General features: G+C 37.7%; 1 pseudogene; it reads left to right on the top strand.

Annotated features, from left to right (window-relative positions):
* LOC113756458 overlaps positions 1-21697 on the top strand; it is a 31692-nt pseudogene extending 9995 nt beyond the window's left edge.
* Positions 21698-21749: the final 52 nt, after the last annotated feature.

Genomic DNA, 21749 nt, shown 5'->3' with positions numbered 1-21749 from the left:
GTATGCTAGTGCTCGTTTGGGAGGGGAGGGATCAAGAACCAACGCGTGGCTCTAAGGGTGACACACACCCCCTCCCAAATGCAATGCAAGCGCGAAATAAAGAAGTAAATATACATCCAATCAACCAATCATACGTACGTGAGTGAAGGAATAGTTGAATACGCGCGCGAGGCAAAAGGCCCTAAAAATGAAAAAAATGCAACCCTAATATCCAAAATGCAATGCATAAAAGGGTAGAAAAAGGAAACGAATGGCTAAATCAAAAATGCTTGGACCCACTTAGGAAGTCCCCAGTGGAGTCGCCAACTGTCGCGCCCCACTTTTTGGAAAAAATAAAATAATTGTTTTTTGTTGAATTTTATTGATTTGGAAAAATGAATTTTATTGATAAAAACAAAAATGGGTCTAAATGGGACTTTTGAAAATGCGACGATTTGACCCAAGAAAAATAGTTCAAAAAGGGTTTTTATATGAAAAATGGAGTCGCCACTTGGTATAGAGTTAGGGTGTACCAAGTCACCCAAAAAATGAAATTTTTAAAGAGAAAAGTAAGAAAACCCTTTTTAAACGACTCCTAGTCCACGCAAACAAAGAAAAAGGTTCGGGAGTCACATTTGACGAAGGGGAAGGCAAGGATAAAAATCCAAGGCACCCCTTCGACCTAGCCAAGGCTAGTTGCGTGATTTAACCCTTATTTTCCTATATTTTCTACCCAAAGTATGTATTGCAAATTGGATATGACTAATGGATGAGAAATGCAATCTTAAGTCTAGAAATGTCTCTGATGAGGCTTTTGATCCCATTCACATGAATTGTGAAGGTCAATAAGGAAAGACCTCATAGAAAATCATGAACGATGCAAATGAGGACTCAAATGAGAGTGTAAGCGTGCAAAGTGTAGAAAAAAGGTGCATGTGTGTAATTTGAAAGTATTTGTGTGCAAATGAATAAAAATATGAATGCTCGTGTGCAGGTGAATGAAAATAGTAAATATATAAGTAAAATAGGTGCAACGTGTGAAGTGAAAGGTAAAGAAAGTGAATGAGTGTGGATTTAAAATATATAATTAGTGAGGAAAATAGTGAGAAAATGATATGAAAATGCATGAACTTAGAGGAATGCATCAGGTCGGGTACGGGAATGACCTCTAATTTTTGTGATTTTAATTTCCCCTTTGATTAGAAGGAAAAACTAGCGTGCTAAGGCTATTTTGAAGCCACACTCGCTCGTTTCCCTTACCCAAGGGGGTTTCTCAGGCAAATGGACCCTATAACTAGCATGAAATGCAAAGGTCTAAAATGAAAGGGAAAGGTTAGAGGGACATGCCAAATGCCATAAAACTAAAAAAAATGCATGAAATGTAGTGAACATGCAAACATGTACTAACGAGGGGAAATCCCTAAGGGTCTAGCGTTGGACTAGCCCATTCTACGAATTCCGACTAGCATTGGACTAGCGGAAACGTACATTCATCCATCACATTCATTTATAAATATAGAAAGCAAGTAGACATGCAAAACACTCATAAACATATAGCACATAACACTTAGCATGCTCGACTAGATGCAAGGACCTAACAAAGCAAATTAACACATAGTAACTAAGCATGCAAGACAAATAAGACGATTAAAGCCCTAACTATTACATTTGCTAGCTAAAACAAAGAGGAAAGGGAAAATGGACCAAATTACTTGCTATGCCCTATCTATTACAAGCCAAGAGGTGTACACATACCCCATAAATGAAAATAAAAGAAAGATTTAAAAATAAAATAAAAGTAAATAAATGAAAGGCATTAATAAACATTTAAGAAAACCAAGTAGGCATGCAATTTTCATTTAGCAAATTGGATCACATAGGGAGATACAAAAAAAAATAAAAGAAAGTATACCGTCCCCTTTTGTGGTGCTAATAAGTTGGAAAAGGTTCTAAATTGGAGCTACAACCACTAAACAAAGGATTAATGTACCAATTTAATAGTAAATCAAACAACACAAATTCTTCAAAAACAAAAATTAAAGAACCACTAATAACTATGAAATTGAACCATTAGATCCCTTTAGATAATCAAACAAGTCCATATTCATCAAATGAAAATCCAAGTTAAAAGGGAAAGGAAACTCGAAGGACCCAATTGATTAATCTTTTCAATTGCTTAGGCCATGATAGAATAAGAAGGGATTTGAGGGGTTAAAGAGCTATTATAAGAACTCTTTTCATGCAAAAACATGCAACCTACGAAGGAAACTTGTTTCTTTGGTATATAAAAATCCTCCAAACACACACTAAACCCCTCGGAATACAGATTTTCCATCAACAAGGGTGCCAAAAAAAATGAAGAATCTTAACACCTCCTTAGGACCTTTTGAGAAGAAAATAGATGTAATAACATCAATAAAAGTAGACTGCAATAGATCCCTATTAAAATCAGGTATGACCAATTCGCTACTGTGAGTCAAATATCTTTCTCCACTACACTCAAAGGAAGCAGGTAATGCAGCAAAAGCAAGAGACAAAGCATCACTTTAATCCAGAAATAATCACAAAAGATAAAAGTAAACATGAAATTGGATCAATCCAAGGCATTTAAAGGAAGGTGAACAGCCCATGTAAAATTTAAAACAAGTAGTGACTTGATTGCAAAAACTAAAGAAATTTGAGAGGTCAATTTGATTGATTTTCCCAATTTTTTGGGTCATACTGGCATAAGGGGAAAACTTGAGGGGGTTAAGAGGCAATTTTGAAACAATTTTTCCATGCAAATTCATGCAAGCTACGTGAGACTTAAACTACTGCAACTAAAAATGCAACATGTTCTCTTTTGCTTCCAAGACAAAACCAAACGCACAGCTTATTGTTCAAGCTCGGATTTCAAACCCAAACACACAACTTTAATCTAGACCCAAACTCCATACTCACCACCATCCAATCAGGTAGAAAATCTAGAAATATTTCATGCCAAACTCTGGAAAATCATGCAAACATGTAAAGGAAAAAAAAACAAAAGGCTGCTGCAATCTCTTTGCGATTTCTACACCATTTCAGTCGAGATTTCATCATGCAAACGAGTTCACCAAACCCAGATTTTAACTATCAATTATCAACTAAATCAAACCCAAGATTTAAATGTACAAACAAAGTGATGAAACCGACTTGTAAGCTGTTGCCGAATAGAGCATTAAACTAATGCAGCAAAAATGATGTGAGAAACGTTTCTGCAATTTTCTTATAAACTCAGATTCTTATCACAATCTTGATTAGATGTAATTAAACTCAACGTCACAACTTTAGACCAAGCCCACAACTAAACCCACCATCATAATCCAAACAAACAAAAAAACCAAGAAGATATCATGCAAATTTCTGGAATAAACATGCGTGCAACAGATTTTTGTTTCACTCAAATTTCTGGTTTACACACAGCCAATTAATCTCATGCAGGGCTTAATCATCCAGTATTTAGTTAGCTAAACACACAACCAAGCGAGGATCAAGCACTTTCCAGCAAATTTCATACTAAAATACCCAAAACAACTCCATCGGCTAAGCTGGAAGATTGGTCTAACAATCCAGCAACATCCAACAAAATTTTCCAGCCATACAACCGAATTCCCAGCCATAAAGATCACATGCAAGACCAAATAACAAACTATCTATCAGATTGGATCCGAAATCAAGTTCAAATAATATCCATAACCATCAAAATTTCCAGAAATTTTTCTGTTTAGCCCGGATGATCTTGCCTTAAGGCAGATTGCACTTTTGAATTTTTATTCCTCTGTTTTATCAAACTGATTGGCTACATGCAGGGCCTAAGTACTCATTATTAGCTGCATATTTATGATTATAAGCCCAAATTACAAAAATCAAAACCAATTTAAGCTGCACTACTCCAAGCAAGCTCACGGCAAAATTTCTAGCCAAGACAGAATTTTCCACAGCTTTGTTTTTACCATTTGATTGCGAAACTTAACACATGCAAGACTCTAATCCTGATAATCATCCAAAATCCAATTAGATAAACATCTTTCATGCTCAGATTGTCCAAATTCAGACCCATTCAGCAGCCAAAATAAAACAAGTGCATCAAGCTCACGGCAGGAGCTTTATATCTAACCAGAATTTCAAACAATCCTGCTCCCGGTTGGCTTGTATGCAATCTGACTTTGTATCTTTTCAATTTTCGGACTTAATCAAGGTTAATTAGTTTCATGCAGAGCTAAATCATCCAGACTTTGGTTAGTTAAACATACATATAGCTCAGATCACCAAAACTTGGTCAACCGAAACTGCAAATTTCCAGCTTAAACTCTCGGCAACCATTTTCTTCACAAACAGATTTTTCTATAACTTAAATTATCATCTAACCACACAATCCTCACATGCATGCCCTTAAACAACTTCATCAACCTATAAACATCTAGTCTAGGTCCAGAAATTACCTCAGTTTGGAGCTCAACACCCTCGGCTAGCTGCCAAAAAATGTTTCCCTCCTCTCGGCTGTCCAGAAATTGCAGCCCGCAACTCTTCCTCTCCCTTGCTCAAGCTTGCGTCTCAGCTCAAGGCTGAGCTCGGTTTGTGTAAGCTGTGGAGTTGGTGGTTGTGGTCGAGCCCAGCTGATGGAAGATGAAGAAGAAAATGATATCTCAGCAGTGGTGAAGGAGGTGAAGGCAGACGGTCCACACCCTTCCTCTTACTCACACTCTCTCGGTTGGTCTTACGGTGAAGCTGGGATTGAAGTTCGGTCCTCCCTTTTTCTCTCTGTCGTTAACTCCAAAGTAGTTAGTCACTCACGACTCAAGGCAGACAAGCAAAAATGGAATCCGGAGATATTGTGTTGAGTAGTAGAAGCTGGAATAATCCAGTCATTCGCGGTAGTGGAGGTTGAGTATATATGTGATAATGGAAGATGGAACCGGCAATAAGGATGGAAGGTGCTAGTATATGAAGTGGAAAAATGGATTCGGCCGAAATGGAGTTGTGATTTTTTTATTTTGATTTTTTTCCTTTTTTGAAATTAATTGAATAAAACTGATAATAGAAAAAGATAACAAACAACAAAAACAACAAAAAAAAGTAATTTAATTAACAATGAGTAAAAACTAAATAAACTAGAATCAACAAAACACAATTTTCCATTTTTCATCAATTTTCATCATTTTTTCTTTTCCTCAACTTAATAATTTAACAAAAATAATAGTAAAACTAAATAAAAACAACAATTTTAATTACAAACACATCAAAGTAAACAAACTAAAATAACAAAATTACCATTTTCGATTTTTCTTTCATTTTCATCATTTTTCATCATTTTTCCCTTCTTTTTTTTCACGAATTTTACGTTAAAACTTAAAACTAAAACTAAAACTAAAACGTGAACAAAATTAATATGACAAATAATTAGCAAATAAAAGACAAATAAAAAGGTAACAACTAAAATGCAGACAATCTAAAACAAAATCATGAATTAGATGCAACATACAAATTATTTAAAAATTTGGTGTCTACAGTACAAAACCACACTGGAGATCAGGTCCATGGGATGGATGGAAGTTCACTGGTATACAAGACTTCGCCGAGGGGTATTCAAATGGACTATTTGTGACACCAAATAATCATATGGGAGCTGCATCCATGACTTTCAACAACTTTGACAATTCTGATGTTTCAATTGGTGTAATTTCAACGACAGGTATGGTAGAGGTATGGTACAAGGAAAGAGAGCAAAATAAATGGAACTTTATATTTGCAGCACCTCAGGGTCCATGTGATGCATACGGAACTTGTGGACCCTTCAGTGTTTGTAGCAGGAACCATGCTTCAACTTGTGAGTGCCTGAAAGGGTTCTTGCCTAGGTCAAATGAGGAATGGAGTAAGGGAAATTGGACAAGTGGATGTGTAAGGCGTACAGAGTTGATGTGCAATGAAAACAGAAGCAACTTAAGCTTCAATGCATGACAGGTGCCGAACCTGTGCAATAATAAATACCTACTCGAGAAAAATACAGATTTTGTATATAGCGGTGAGTAGGGTCGAATCCACAGGGACTGGGGATAATTCGTTTCTTCTAGAGTCCAAAGTATGGGGGGTTTTGGATTAAATGCTAACTAAATAAATTAACTGCAGAAAATAATTAATTAAAAGAAATGATTGGGGAAACTCTAGCCAAGGGTACACTTCAGAAATGGTTCAGGCACTGATCATTGATGCAGAAATAATTCCAACATTTAGTAATAGATTAGTTATAGTTGTCATGCACGCGATAAACAACCAACCCTTCCTTAATTTCTCGATAGCTAAGGTACGACCGTTAGCTATTTCTCTAACCCAATAATAACCCTAGGTACGACCGTAGGATTTAATTCCTAGATTGCATTAATAATTAGAAAGGCCCAATCCTAACCAACAAACACGCTACGAGGGTTTGTTTAAATTAGATCATATGCTCCCCTGACATAAACCCAATTACGCCAGTTGCTACTGAGATAGAGATAACGAACAATTACGGATTCAATTACCCCTATTTAGCAAAAATAGCCTATATGAATAATTAATTATTGCGCACTAATCAATCATACACAAGGCCATAGCAATTAAAATCAAGGAACATATAAATACCAATAAATGAAGAAAACAATTAAAACAGATTCGATCTCACAGTAGTTGTCGAACCAAATCGTCAGTTGTCCCCTTGACTAGAAAAGCTTAACCACGCCTCATGAGAAAATCTCCCCGTTGGGGAATATTGTCGAACACCTGGCGTGTGTCAGAGGCCAGTCCAAAGAAAGGAAACTAGAACTAAACTAAAAAACTAAAACTAAAGCCCTCGATATCTTTTGCTTCTGTACGTTGTCCCCTTTTAAAGCAACAAAAGAAAGATGACTAAAAGCTATCTAGGTGGTCCCCACACATGTGGACAAAGCCTCCCAAGTACTTCTTGTTCCAAGTCTCTCTACGTTGCTTTCTTTGAAGCCCAAATGGCCAAATGCCTTTCACTAGCTTGTGGTCCCCCACCAATTCAAGGGCCCAAGGATTGAAGCCCTTAGAAGTCTCCATATTTTTCACAAAGTCCCTCCTTTTTGGTAGTTTTCTGCTTCATTCCTGAAATTGATTCCAAATACCAAATATGAGTAAATATCAGCAATTAACACAATATTTGTCAGGGATAGAAGGGAAAATTAATAATAAAAATACTAACAAATTATACCCTATCAATTCCCCCCACACCTGAATCATGCTTGCCCTCAAGCATGGGAGCAGCAATTGAACACCAAAATTTTGACAATGGCTATCGCTCTAACTACCGTATTGCCAAGATACTCAGAAAAACATATATCACGCATCACAGTTAAGATCTAAGAAAGACCACTCCGGTTAGCTTCCCAACCACCAACTCCTCCAATTTAAAGCAAACTAATCTAAGAAAAAGGAATGGTTGCTCACATTTATCAGCAAATGGTCCAACTATTAACCAAAATCTCGACATTAAGATCACAAACCGGCAAGCTGACTTATTCACATACTAACACAATCTTTATTTTATTTTTTCCTTTTTTTTTGTTTTTTTTTGTTTTTGAGTAACAAAAGACTTAGTCTATAGCCCTTAGAGCCTTTTGACGCGAACTCCAACATTTGACAGATGGAGGAGCCCGGTTACTCAGCTCTAATTGCTACGGGACCACGCACTCATAGTAACTACTACCTTTTGACGCGAGAATCGACACTTTAGGTGAAGATCCCCGGTTACTCAGTAGTAACAACTAGTGGAGTACAGTCACCTCTTATTTATGATAACATACCACAATAACTAGAAAATATCACAAAAATAACAGCAGCCAGCCTCAAATTTCCAAACATGGAGAACTAAAATTAATAATTGGACCAATTCACATGAAAAATGCCAACAATCATTCCCTATGCCTAGAAAAGTTAACCAAAAATTGGAAAAATTAAGCAATTATTGCTATTCACCAAAGAGATATTCTTGAACTCAACCACATTAATATAATACCCTTTTGTTAATAACACTTAGCAATAGCAGAATTAGAGACAACAATCCAACATCAAACTTGGTATTCAAATAAAAACTGACCACTAGGAAAAGAAAAGAAAAGAAAATAAATGAAAAGGAGATAAATATCAGACTTAAAACAAAGGAAAAACACCTAAAAAATCGAAAATTGAAAATACTAGCACCCAAAACTGACCACCCCCCACACCTAAATGGCACATTGCCCTCAATGTGATAAACCAACAACAAAAGAAAAGAGAAGGGCAACGGTACTTCCCTGAAATCGTCAAAACAGGGGCGGGTCGGGCGGAGTGCTGCCAAATTCTGCGCCATGTTATGCAAGTCAATGTCAATGAGGGTCACTCGAGTCTCCAGTCTCTCAACTGTCATCGAAAGTTGGAGCCAGTCGTCGGCCCCTGGGGGAGGATCGTGGCTTCACCATGGTAACTAGCAGGCAACCCAAACAATAAAATGCACAATGCAGGCTCCTAAAATCTATACGAATACCCCAATACTTATAGCAAATGCAATTGATAAGCACTTGTGGTCCCAATTCAGTCAGATATAGAAACAAAGTAGTCCAAATGTGCAACAACTGCTCCAAAGACTTGAGTAATTAAAATTGATGGGCAGATTACCCCAAGCAAGTCAATTAGATGCAACAAAATGAGCAATAGGTACATTCATATCCCAATTCAACAAATAAACGCAGGAAAGTAGCCACAATATTAGAGCACAGCTCCCAATAATGCAACAGAACAGCAACTCGAACAAACTAGGAACTGTGCTAGTGTCTTAATAAATCAACAACTTCCAGCAATTAAACACAATCGGACCCAATATCGTAACCACTGTCTCCAATTGGACAGTCAATTACCCACTTCAACTTGCTAAAATCAGCAATTGACCCAAGAAAATGGCACTCCAGCAACAACAGTTCAGAAGTTGGACAGAAACAATTCAACCACAAATGCCCAGTAGTCGATTAGGCAACCTGACAGGTGCCGAACCTGTGCAATAATAAATACCTACTCGAGAAAAATACAGATTTTGTATATAGCGGTGAGTAGGGTCGAATCCACAGGGACTGGGGATAATTCGTTTCTTCTAGAGTCCAAAGTATGGGGGGTTTTGGATTAAATGCTAACTAAATAAATTAACTGCAGAAAATAATTAATTAAAAGATGAATAAATCACTAGCACAAATACAGCAGGAATTAAATCAAGAATGAATAAATTCTAGCCAAGGATGCAACTACTCAGGCACAGTCCATTTATCCGATCATTGATGCAGGAGAGGTTCACTTAATTTATTAATAGGCTAGTTATAGTCTGACGACCAATTTTTCCTTAAATTATTGATAACCAAGGTACGACCATTGATCACCCCTAACCAGAAAATACTCCTAGGTACGACCGTAGGAATTAATTTCCCAATTGCATTAATATTAGAAAAACCTAGCCCTAACCAACAACACGCTACGAGGGTTATTTAAATTAGATTGCACGTTCCCCTAATGGGTAAACACACCAGTTGCCACTAATATTAATCAATCAAACAATTACGGATTTAATTGACTAAATTGGCACGAGATTAATAAATCACATTGAACATCGGGCCCTTGACATCCAATTAATAAAATAATCCCATGAAAATACAAGCAGGCAACGTGCAAATATTAATAAATAAAGGAACACGTGAAAACTAATTAGATCTCACAGATTTTCGGGACTGCGCCGTCGAGTTGACCCTTGACTAGATGGAAGATTTAGCCACGCCGCATAATTAAATCACCACACGAATTAATGAATTGCGAAGGCATTGTTTTTTCTATTAAGAAGCAAAGAATAAAAGGTGTTTTTCCCGTTGGGGAATTTTGTCGAACACCTGGCGTGTGTCAGAGGCCAGTCAAAAGAAGGAAAAACTAAAGCTACACTAAAAGACTAAAACTAGAGATCAAAATAAAAGCCAGCCGTCTTCTGTACGTTCTTGCCCCCTTTTAAAAGTCAAAAGAAAGTGACACTAATGTGCGGTCCCCACCAATTGGCACAAGTCTCCCAATTTCTTCTTAGTCCCTTTTTGCTCTCCACGTTGCTTTCCTTTTCTTCAGCACAAAAGGACCAAAGCCCTTTTTCTTTCCTCCGTGGTCCCTACCGAAGTCAAAGGCCCAAGCCTTGAAGTTCTCTCTCTGTAATCTTCTTGGTCAACAACAATAAAGGAATGGGAGTCCAATTCTTTTCAGCATTGTGGCCCTGGCCTGCGACTTGCTTGAAGTCCCAATTTGTCTCCAAAAAGACCCTCATGTTTGGTAATTTTCCGCTTCATTCCTGAAATTGGGTCCAGATACCAAATATGAGTAAATATCAGCAATTAACACAATATTTGTCCGGGATAGAAGGGGAAATTACTAATAAAATTAATAACAAAATATACCCTATCACAACCAATAACACAGGAGTAACAAATATTATGTAAACTACCCTCACCAGTACCACTGGTGCATGCACAAGGAAAATTGAAATCAAATGGCTAACCCAAGACATGTGATAAAGCCAAACACACCAATCAGTACCACTGAATGGCAGAGGGTAACACGGGACCCAATTGACAAGTAACTCCCAAATTACCCCCAACAATTTCCAAACAAATAAACTGGCACGAAAGTCATCAAATTTATCCCCCAGATGCAACAGAAATCTCAAGTAGTCAAAACCCAATAAGCACAGGTATCTCCCAATTCAAAAGGGTAATGCACAATAAATGGCCCACCAAATTAGCAATGTAAAGTCCTGAGCAATTTACGCCCAACAATTCAATCAATACCAAAAAACTGCCCCAAACAATGTAACAGTTACACTCCACGGGCAAAGGACATCCAACCAATTTCACTCGAACAAACTAGGAGCAGTGCGAGTGACGAAACAAAGCAACAAATTTTAGCAATTGGACACCATCCCACCGAAGATCTCAATAACTATCTCCAATTGGACAGTCAATTGCACAACTCAACCAACCAAAAGTTCTACCAACAGCAGATCAGAATTTGAGCAACAACTCAATCACAAGAACGTGAACTTTCAAACAAGCAGGCATCTGACCAAATATAAGCAACAACTATGATCGAAAGACCCCAACCAGTACCACTGGTTATCACACAAGGAAGAATTTAATCAGACGGCCAACCAAATCCACCAAGAAATCCAAACAATCACTAAACAGCCCCAGAATTTAGAAATTGACATTCTCGTATTTAAATTAAAAATTTCTTTTAAAAGTACCTCCCTTGTGCCCAACCGTAGACAGCGGGACAGTGGTGGGGCGCAATGGCGGGCTGAGGGAGAGGCGCGACGGTCTTCGATGGCTGGAGCTTGGAGCTGTTGCTGAGGGAGGCGCGGCGTCGCACGGCTGTCGCGCACGAGGAGCTGCGGGCGGCGCCGGCTGGGGTTGTGGGCTTTGGCCTGCGATTGCTTGACTGTGAGGAACGGCGGCGGCGGCTGCCCTTGGGCGAGCCAATGACGCGCGGCCAAGAGATAAGGGAGAAGGCCGCACGCTGTGGGAGAGGTGGTTCGCGAGCTGTGGCCGCGCAAGGGGGAAGGAGCCGCGGCCTGCTGGTGGTGGCTGGTGGGCTTCGTCGACGGGCTGCAGGGAGGAGGGAGCGCGTGGCCTGGGCTGCGCGCTGGGGTAGGCGGAGGAGAGTCGCGTGGGGTAGCTGCTGCGGTGGTGAAGGAAGAAAGAAAGAAAAAAGAAGAAAAGAAAAAAGAAAAAGAAAAGAGAAAAAGAAAAAGAGAGAAAGAAAAAAAATTGACAGGTGCCGAACCTGTGCAATAATAAATACCTACTCGAGAAAAATACAGATTTTGTATATAGCGGTGAGTAGGGTCGAATCCACAGGGACTGGGGATAATTCGTTTCTTCTAGAGTCCAAAGTATGGGGGGTTTTGGATTAAATGCTAACTAAATAAATTAACTGCAGAAAATAATTAATTAAAAGAAATGATTGGGGAAACTCTAGCCAAGGGTACACTTCAGAAATGGTTCAGGCACTGATCATTGATGCAGAAATAATTCCAACATTTAGTAATAGATTAGTTATAGTTGTCATGCACGCGATAAACAACCAACCCTTCCTTAATTTCTCGATAGCTAAGGTACGACCGTTAGCTATTTCTCTAACCCAATAATAACCCTAGGTACGACCGTAGGATTTAATTCCTAGATTGCATTAATAATTAGAAAGGCCCAATCCTAACCAACAAACACGCTACGAGGGTTTGTTTAAATTAGATCATATGCTCCCCTGACATAAACCCAATTACGCCAGTTGCTACTGAGATAGAGATAACGAACAATTACGGATTCAATTACCCCTATTTAGCAAAAATAGCCTATATGAATAATTAATTATTGCGCACTAATCAATCATACACAAGGCCATAGCAATTAAAATCAAGGAACATATAAATACCAATAAATGAAGAAAACAATTAAAACAGATTCGATCTCACAGTAGTTGTCGAACCAAATCGTCAGTTGTCCCCTTGACTAGAAAAGCTTAACCACGCCTCATGAGAAAATCTCCCCGTTGGGGAATATTGTCGAACACCTGGCGTGTGTCAGAGGCCAGTCCAAAGAAAGGAAACTAGAACTAAACTAAAAAACTAAAACTAAAGCCCTCGATATCTTTTGCTTCTGTACGTTGTCCCCTTTTAAAGCAACAAAAGAAAGATGACTAAAAGCTATCTAGGTGGTCCCCACACATGTGGACAAAGCCTCCCAAGTACTTCTTGTTCCAAGTCTCTCTACGTTGCTTTCTTTGAAGCCCAAATGGCCAAATGCCTTTCACTAGCTTGTGGTCCCCCACCAATTCAAGGGCCCAAGGATTGAAGCCCTTAGAAGTCTCCATATTTTTCACAAAGTCCCTCCTTTTTGGTAGTTTTCTGCTTCATTCCTGAAATTGATTCCAAATACCAAATATGAGTAAATATCAGCAATTAACAAAATATTTGTCAGGGATAGAAGGGAAAATTAATAATAAAAATACTAACAAATTATACCCTATCAATGCATCTAAACCGGATGGCTTCTGGAAGGTCGGTCAGATGAAATTACCAGATCATTATGTGTATTTGTATGATAAGACTGACCAAGGGGGGTGTAGGCGTGTAGCCAATGGTGCCTGAGCAACTGCTCTTGTCTGGCATATGCATATCCAGATGGTATAGGGTGTCTGGTTTGGGTAACAGATCTTATCGACATGCAGCAATTCGTGAAGTCTGGGGAGGATCTATACCTCCGCCTTGCTAATTCAGACCTAGGTAACTTAGATCTAGTCTGGACTGGTACTACATAATATAGAATTATGTTCTTCAACAATTTGTTTAATGTAATTTTCAGGAGTAAAAAGTAGACATACAGCAATCATCGTCAGCTTCGTATCCATATCGGTTGGTTTCCTCTTGGGTGTGTTAATATGTTGTGTCCGCAGATGGAAAGCTAACAGAAGAGGTAAACATGTTTATCAACTACTCTTAGCGTGTAGAGATATTAACACACTGAATATGATTCAAACTACGTATTATATTTGATCATTTAGCTGCAAATCAGTATGAAAGATACTTACGCTTACCTTCGTTTTTCCCAGAATTCTAACTACTCCATTGCTAATTTCAAGCCAACTTATATTTACATCTCTGAAAAAAGGTTAATCATCACTGATATTCTTATGCATACAATCACAGACAGACATCTCAGGGAACAAAGGTCAGAGACAAGAAAATGGTTCACAATAAAGAGCATCAGAAAAAGGGGCAAGGTAAAGGGTCACTTGGCTGACAAAAAGGGCACTTTGATTTATACTTCACAGGACAATATCCAAGAAAATCCTGCATCATCAAAGGGGTCATCAGAGCTTCCAATAGTTGATTTCAATAGGATAAAGATCGCTACCAACAACTTCAGCGAAGCTAACAAGCTTGGTGAAGGAGGATTTGGCACAGTTTACAAGGTAATTATCATTCCAAGCATCTAAACAGGTACCTGCAAACATTATATTAGCTTAAGGCCTGGGTGACATTGTTGAATAATTTGTGAACTTGAATTTCACGTAGGGAAGCTTAGAAGATGGACAGCAAATAGCTGTGAAAAGGCTTTCGAGTCACTCAGGACAGGGCATGGAGGAGTTCAAGAATGAAGTTATATTGATATCTAAACTTCAGCATAGAAATCTTGTAAGGCTGTTGGGCTGCTGCATTCAAGGAGAAGAGAAAATAGTAATTCTTGAGTACATGAAAAACAAAAGCTTGGACACTTTCCTGTTCGGTAAATATAATATTGTTCCTTTACTTTACTGAGCTATAATTAATTTTCTTTTCTTTTTTTCTTCAAAATTTTTTGCTTCAGGCCAGGAGTTTTTCGTAAGTTCTAATGTACTGTTTTGCAATGACTATCGCTAGTTGGGATCGAACTTTTGCGACTAATCAAAGTGCACAATGGTCGGTCGAGCTTATAAAATACCTCTGACTGTACATACTTTAAACAAGTTTATGCATGATCAGAAAACCAAAATCAGAGCTTACTGGGTGCTTCATAATTATATTTCTTCCAACATTTATCCACAGACAAAATCATACAGTTTTTCATAATTATCTTTCATGCAATATTTTGTTTCATAATTATCTTTCATGGAAGTCCATATGCAAAATCATATTTATCATTCATACTAGTATATAGAGCATTGTGTGTATTCGTCTGCGTACATTGAATGTCACTTGGAATATGTAATATGGACTTTGCCTTTTTCTCTCGTATATTGAATTTGTGTCTTGGATAAATGGGCAGATCGAACAAAAAGGCTGGAGCTAGATTGGGCCAAACGCTTCAGCATCATACAGGGGATTGCCAGAGGGCTTCTCTATCTCCATCGAGATTCTTGTTTAAGAATTATTCAGAGAGATATGAAGGCCAGCAACATTCTCTTGGACGATGACATGAATCCGAAAATCTCAGACTTTGGACTGGCGCGAACTTTCCGTGTCACACAGGAATTAGCCAACACTGGCAGGGTTGTGGGAACTTTGTAAGTCTTCTTTTTGCCTCTAGTCAGGAGATTCTGCTAATTCATGCCCACGATTGCCCAGTGCTAGTGCTCTTTGGTGCTTTTGTCTGCACAGGGCTGGGGAGGGTTTGGGCGGCTAGCCATAGCTACAATTAGTACGATTATTATACTCCTTTTTATGATTTACCATGCAATCGCATAACTTCGTTGTATTTCATGATGTACAACAAAGAGTGTATGTCAAATCATGAAATATAAAAAAGTTACAAAGTCATAGAGTATACACTAAATCATGGAAAAAATACAATCGCCCCAATTGCACCTAAGATCAATTGTACCTGCCCCATTTCGTGGTTAGCGGCTTTGTTTTCTGGATTAGTTTCTTCTTAGTACATTGGTGCAAATTTTCAATCTAGTCTCTTGAGCTGAAAATTATTCAATTTGGTCTTGACATGAGCAAAGCATATCAGTTTGGTCTCTGAAATTGAGGAAGTCTTGTTTTGGTATTAAAAATCTTAATTTTGCCATTCAAACTGAAAAAAAAAAAATTCTCAATTTTATCATCCAATTTGAGAAAATTATTCTAAATTAATCATCTAGCCCATTTGGCACTGTTGAATTGATTGTGAAAGCATCAAACTACAAATTGAGTTCAATGAGCAAAGTTGTTTTAGCTGTTTTAATAAAAGTACTAGTGTTTAGCTTTTTTTGATGATAAACGTGCGTGTATCTGCTGGTTTCTTGAGATTTTAGTAAAGAGCAATTTGAAGGTTTCATGAATGAAAAATACGTGCAACAAAAGAATGTCCTTTTCTTCACTTAAATTATTCAAGTAAAAAAAAAATTGATGCAATGACAAAAAACCGTTGCTTAGATTTTTTTTTTTTTTTTTAGTTCAATTCCTGCACATTGAACTCTTTTTAGAATAAGTTTGGGGGAACCCAAAAAAATAAAAAGGGACGTAGTTTGAAGTTCATTAGTTGTCATTCGATTCATTAAGGACACAAGAATGCCCTTGATTCATAGAGCAGGACTACAGATATATCGTCGTTTAGCGTCTAAATCCTATCTGCCATGTTAAAATAGAAATAAACTGACAGATAATACCCACTGCATGGACTAATGTGCTTAAATATAGGTGTGAAATGTTGCTAATCTTTTCATGTTCTTTTTAATTGCAGCGGTTATATGTCTCCTGAATATGCCATGAGTGGGCAATTTTCGGAAAAATCTGATGTTTATAGCTTTGGAGTTTTGCTGCTAGAGATTGTCAGCAGCAAGAAGAACACGGGGTTCGGTTATCACGAAAAATATTTAAACCTTCTTGGTCGTGTAAGTGCATATTGCTTACATGTTTACTTTTGGCAAGATCAGATGAAAGTTCATTACGTTTAACAAGAAAGACAAGCCGTCAAAAACGGTTTCTTAACATGTGGAAATTAATGGTTCTTTCAGGCATGGCAATTGTGGAACGAGTGCAAAGCTCCAGAGTTGCTGGATCAATCACTGGCAGATTCTTGCACCCCAACAGAGGTAAAGAGATGCATTCAAATCGGGCTTCTTTGTGTTCAAGACCATGCTGCAGATCGGCCTACAATGTCGAATGTAGTTCTCATGCTAAGCAGTTCTGAGAGTGAAATGGAACTTCCTCAACCAAGACAACCTACATTTACGTTTCAAAACTTGCAAGAATCCGATCGTTTTCAATCAGCCATTCGCTTATGCAACGGTTCCATAAACGAAATCAGTATTTCAATGGTTCAAGGACGATGAACCAAGGACGAGAGTCAGGAGACACAACAGTAACCTTAGAGAGATTACAAATTTTAGTGCGTAGCATATGTTTTCCGTAAGCAAGATTCAGATTGCTTTTGGACTTACTTAGCCTGTTGAGCTCCTTTTTTGTATATTTAGCCCCAGAGGTTTTTTCTTTTTTTGTGGGTAAAGAAAAAGAATCATTTTATTTTTTATGTAGAACTGAAGTTTATACACGGGGTAGCCCTTAAATAAAAAATTAAAGAAACAAATTAGTTGATCTTATCTAAAGGAATCCTCCACTCTAATGCAAGGTTTGGCATCCTCAACAACTTGTCATGTAACTCGTTTGTGAAAGCTGAAGTTCCACTGTTTTGACACGTAAATGTCCCATCAGCATACAAAAGCACCAAGTAAGGGGAAAACTGAACGTTCATGTTTTTGGAGCGCACATCATCAGGTACGATGATTGATTTATCAAATAACAAAAATTTTCAATATTTAACAATCACTCTGATCTCTTCTCCTCTCTGAAAATTGGCATTCGGTGGATAAACAATTTACTTCACAAAATTCAGGGTTGGCCAAAACTACATTCAAATTTAAGCACCTCCATTTTCAACTAGCATCCACAGTGTACAATTTGCAAATTGCATGGAATTCATGCACGTAAAAGTTCCCATTTCCTCTCATCAGATCAGAGATCAAAAAAGTGTAAATTACATACAACCTCCTGTGGTTTCATCTATTGCTACATGACCCCTCTAATATTTTAAAATATCCACTTTACCCCCAATAATTTTATGCAGAGTGGAAACTTGATAGGAAGTAGCTTATGTAATGTCATTAGTTGAAATAGTAATAGTTTCCTTACTTAAATGCTAAATCAGTCAATGGTTTAACCATCTTGTATAAAAGTATAGGGAGATTACGTAGACAAATGCAAAATTCACATGAGGCAAAGTGAATATGTATACAAATCATAAGGAGGTTATATGGATATTAAGATTTTATCATATGCACTTTTAAAGCGTGTTTGATATAAATGCCTTAACTCATAAGCATTCCATCCACTTTTTCACTTTATATATAATTACAAAAGGATTATGTGGTTATTTTAAAATATTAGGGGGATCATCTAGCATTATATAAAATCACGGGGTAATAAGTAATTTATCCAAAAAAATCTAACTCTTACAGAAGTTCTTTTGGTTATTGTCTACGAAGGAAACACTTCCAATTTACAAGCAACCTTCAATTAATTCATGAAGCTGAAGACTGATGTTCAAGTGTAAACTTCCACCAGTCCAACTTTAATAATGCTGAAGGTGCCTATCACTTGCCATGCTTAAACACCAAGTAACCAACGGTCAACGACTCAACTAATTAAGCTACATATTATGTAAATTGTTCAGTAATTCATATCCTCACTCTGTTTTGGCTTTTCTTTATTCTGCTTTACTCTTCATATCATAAGATGGAAGAATCTATATGTTGGATATTTTATTTCTCTATTCAACGATTTGAATGCCTGATCTAGCTGATGTACACGTTGCTAACTCTTTATTTTGGTTGACAGAGTGAACAACTAGGACAGGTGCAGGTTCCTTTCTGAAAAATGCTTAAGCTGAGAAGTAACAGAGATCAAGGCATTATCTTTTATGGAACCACCCCAGTCAATACTTAATAGCATATTTGTGCTCAAGATAATCTGGGTAGGGACTGAGTGATCTCATGATTATTGACATAACAATAGAATTATGCAAGGAAATGATATCCAATTATGCCACCTTGCAGTGCGCAAAGTTGAATAATAGAGTCGACTTCATTTATTTACCATGTATATTGACCATTTGTCTTCATTTCTCATGCTGTAGCAGACAAAAAAAGGCTAAAGGCAGAAGAAGAATAACAAAGAGATCTCAAGCATTCATTGGGTGCACAAATTCTTGAAGAAAACAGAAGAGGTAACTAATGTTCGCCTATTGCTCACAGTTTATTGGGAGGTTTTTTTTTTGGTTAACAAGAGTATTAACACTGCAAGTAGAAAAATATGACTTGAAGTACTCTTTTTGATCATAGATATGTACAGAGGGGCTAATTCCTATTGTTTAAACGCTTATCATCATTAAAAATTTCGTTTTTTTCTTATTTATGAAATGAAAAAAAAAAAAAAAAAACTTAACAGCGCTGCCCCAGAAATTTAACCATTCCTAGTGTCTACAACTCAGAAAAGGAACTGATTGATAATTTTGTATGCAGTTATTTTTGAGGTATCGGCAGTTATGCTTATAACGATCTTCAGAGTGAGGACGAGAAAATGGTGCATAATAAAGGGCATCAGAAAATTGTGCATGCTAAAGGATCTCGTGGTGTCTGAGAAGAAAAAGGGCACTTTGAGAGATACCTCACAAGATGATATCCAGGAAAGTCCCGCATCGGCAAATGAGTCATTGGAGCTTCCAGCGATCGATTTCAATAGGATAAAGATTGCCACCGACAACTTCAGTGAAGCTAACAAGCTTGGTGAAGGAGGGTTCGGCGCAGTTTACAAGGTAAATATCATTCCAAGCATCAAAACAAGTATCTGGACACTTGATTAGCTCAAGGCACAGAGAAAACTCATTAGTAAATTTCTTAACCGAATTCCACGCAGGGGAGATTAGAAGATGGACAGCGAATAGCCGTGAAAAGGCTTTCGCGTCATTCAGGACAAGGCATGGAGGAGTTCAAAAATGAGGTTGTATTGATATCTAAGCTTCAGCATAGAAACCTTGTCAGGCTGTTGGGCTGCTGCATTCAGGGAGAAGAAAAGACAGTAATTCTTGAATACTTGAAAAACAAGAGCTTGGACAAATTCCTCTTTGGTAAATGCTCTCCTATTTCTTTGCTGAAATATTAGTGGCTTTTCTTTTTTGCTGATCTTTTACTTCAGCCCATAGAGTTTAATGTAAATTCCAATGCATACATCTGCCAGAGGATCAAGGGCTGCAAAGTTGGTACTCAATTTGCCCAACTGGTCAAACTGTACGATGGTCAGTCAAGTGTATAAAGCAAAGCTGATAATGTAAAAATCAAACAAGTTTTTGTATTCACGAACCTTTAACATAAAAGTGATCTACTTTATGCTTCATAATATTGTTTCATCCAATATTCTTGTACACACAAAATTATTATACAGCTACTGCTACCTTAATTTCCATACCATAACTTAATCACTTGAAAATTCAATCCATCCTCAACTCACCCCGCCTGTGATGCTTTCTTGGGTCTTTGGCAAGTTTTGTGAAAGCAAACACTTCTCATTTCATTTCAAAATAGTATGATCTGCATTGCCATCTCCCCAAATATATTCTAAGGTTTGGAGAATTCATGTGTTTGCATTATGTAGATGTCCCTTGAGCTCTAGAACCTTGTGCAAACTTAAAAAATAACATTGAAGCTAGATTTCTGGTTCTGTAATTTATCTCCAGTTAGAAACATACAAGAGTAGCTTTAAACTGCAACCAATTTGCCAAAAAGAGCAGCGTTTATTCTTCTCTTATCGTTGAACATCACTTGGTACATATTATGGACTGTCCTTTTGGACTCATAAATTAAATTGTGCCTGCGGACCGTGGACAATGTGCAGATCGAACAAAGAGGTTGGAGCTAAATTGGGAAAAACGCTTCAACATAATTCAGGGCATTGCCAGAGGGCTTCTATACCTCCATCGAGATTCTTGTTTAAGAATTATTCACAGAGATTTAAAGGCCAGCAACATTCTCTTGGATGATGACATGAACCCCAAAATCTCAGACTTTGGCCTGGCACGAACTTTCCAAGTCACACAAGAACTAGCCAACACCCGCAGGGTTGTGGGAACTTTGTAAGTCTTTGCTTTTCCTCAGTAGATTCTGATTTTCTGCTAATAAATCCCGAAATTCCCCTGTTTGTTGGTGCTCTAGTTATGTTCATGAACAAATTGGTTAACTTTTTCGTGTATACATTAAAGCTTACACCTCCAGCAAGTAACCGTAGAGCCCGAAAAGGGAAAAAAGCTCTCATAGAATGCCCCTGATTTGGATAGCATGAATATTATCTCTCTGTAGCACCTAAAGCCTGTGTGCCCTGATTTCATGACGAACCAAAAAGAAAGAAACATAAAGAAAATTGATATCTATTGCACGGATTAATGTGCTTAAATTACAGATGTGGAATGTTACTGACATATATTAGTAACACATTTCATGTTTCAATGTAATTGCAGCGGCTACATGTCTCCAGAATATGCCATGGGAGGGGTATTTTCAGAAAAATCTGATGTTTACAGCTTCGGAGTCTTATTGCTGGAAATAGTCAGTAGCAAGAAGAATACTGGGTTTGGTTATCACGAAAAACATATAAGCCTTCTTGGTTATGTAAGTGCAAACTCATTCACTGTTTAAAATTAGCTCGATCATACAAAAGTCCAGTCATGTCTAAGAATTGAGATTACAAGATAAAATAATATGACAAGCCTAACTACAGCTTGCTTACTCGAAATGGTTTCTTAACAATTGGAAATGGTTCATTCAGGCATGGCAATTATGGAATGAGTGCAAAGCTCCAGAGTTGCTGGATGAATCACTGACTAATTCTTGCACCCCATCAGAAGTAATGAGATGCATTCGAGTTGGGCTTCTTTGTGTTCAAGACCATCCTACAGATCGGCCTACAATGGCTAATGTAGTTCTCATGCTAAGCAGTTCTGAGAGTGAAATAGAACTTCCTCAACCAAGAGAACCTACATTTACATTCCAAAGCTTGCTGGAATCAGATAATTTCCAGCCAGGGATTAGTTTATGCGATGATTCCATCAACGAAGTCAGTGTTTCAACAGTTGAAGGGCGATGAATGGTTGATTTACACAACAGTCAAGAGACACGCATCTTCAGATTATGAGATT

This window comes from Coffea eugenioides, chromosome 2 (assembly GCF_003713205.1).
Source record: "Coffea eugenioides isolate CCC68of chromosome 2, Ceug_1.0, whole genome shotgun sequence".
Classification (NCBI taxonomy): Eukaryota; Viridiplantae; Streptophyta; class Magnoliopsida; order Gentianales; family Rubiaceae; genus Coffea; species Coffea eugenioides.
Note: the sequence above shows the minus strand (reverse complement) of the source record. Positions and strands in the feature narration are given on the sequence as shown.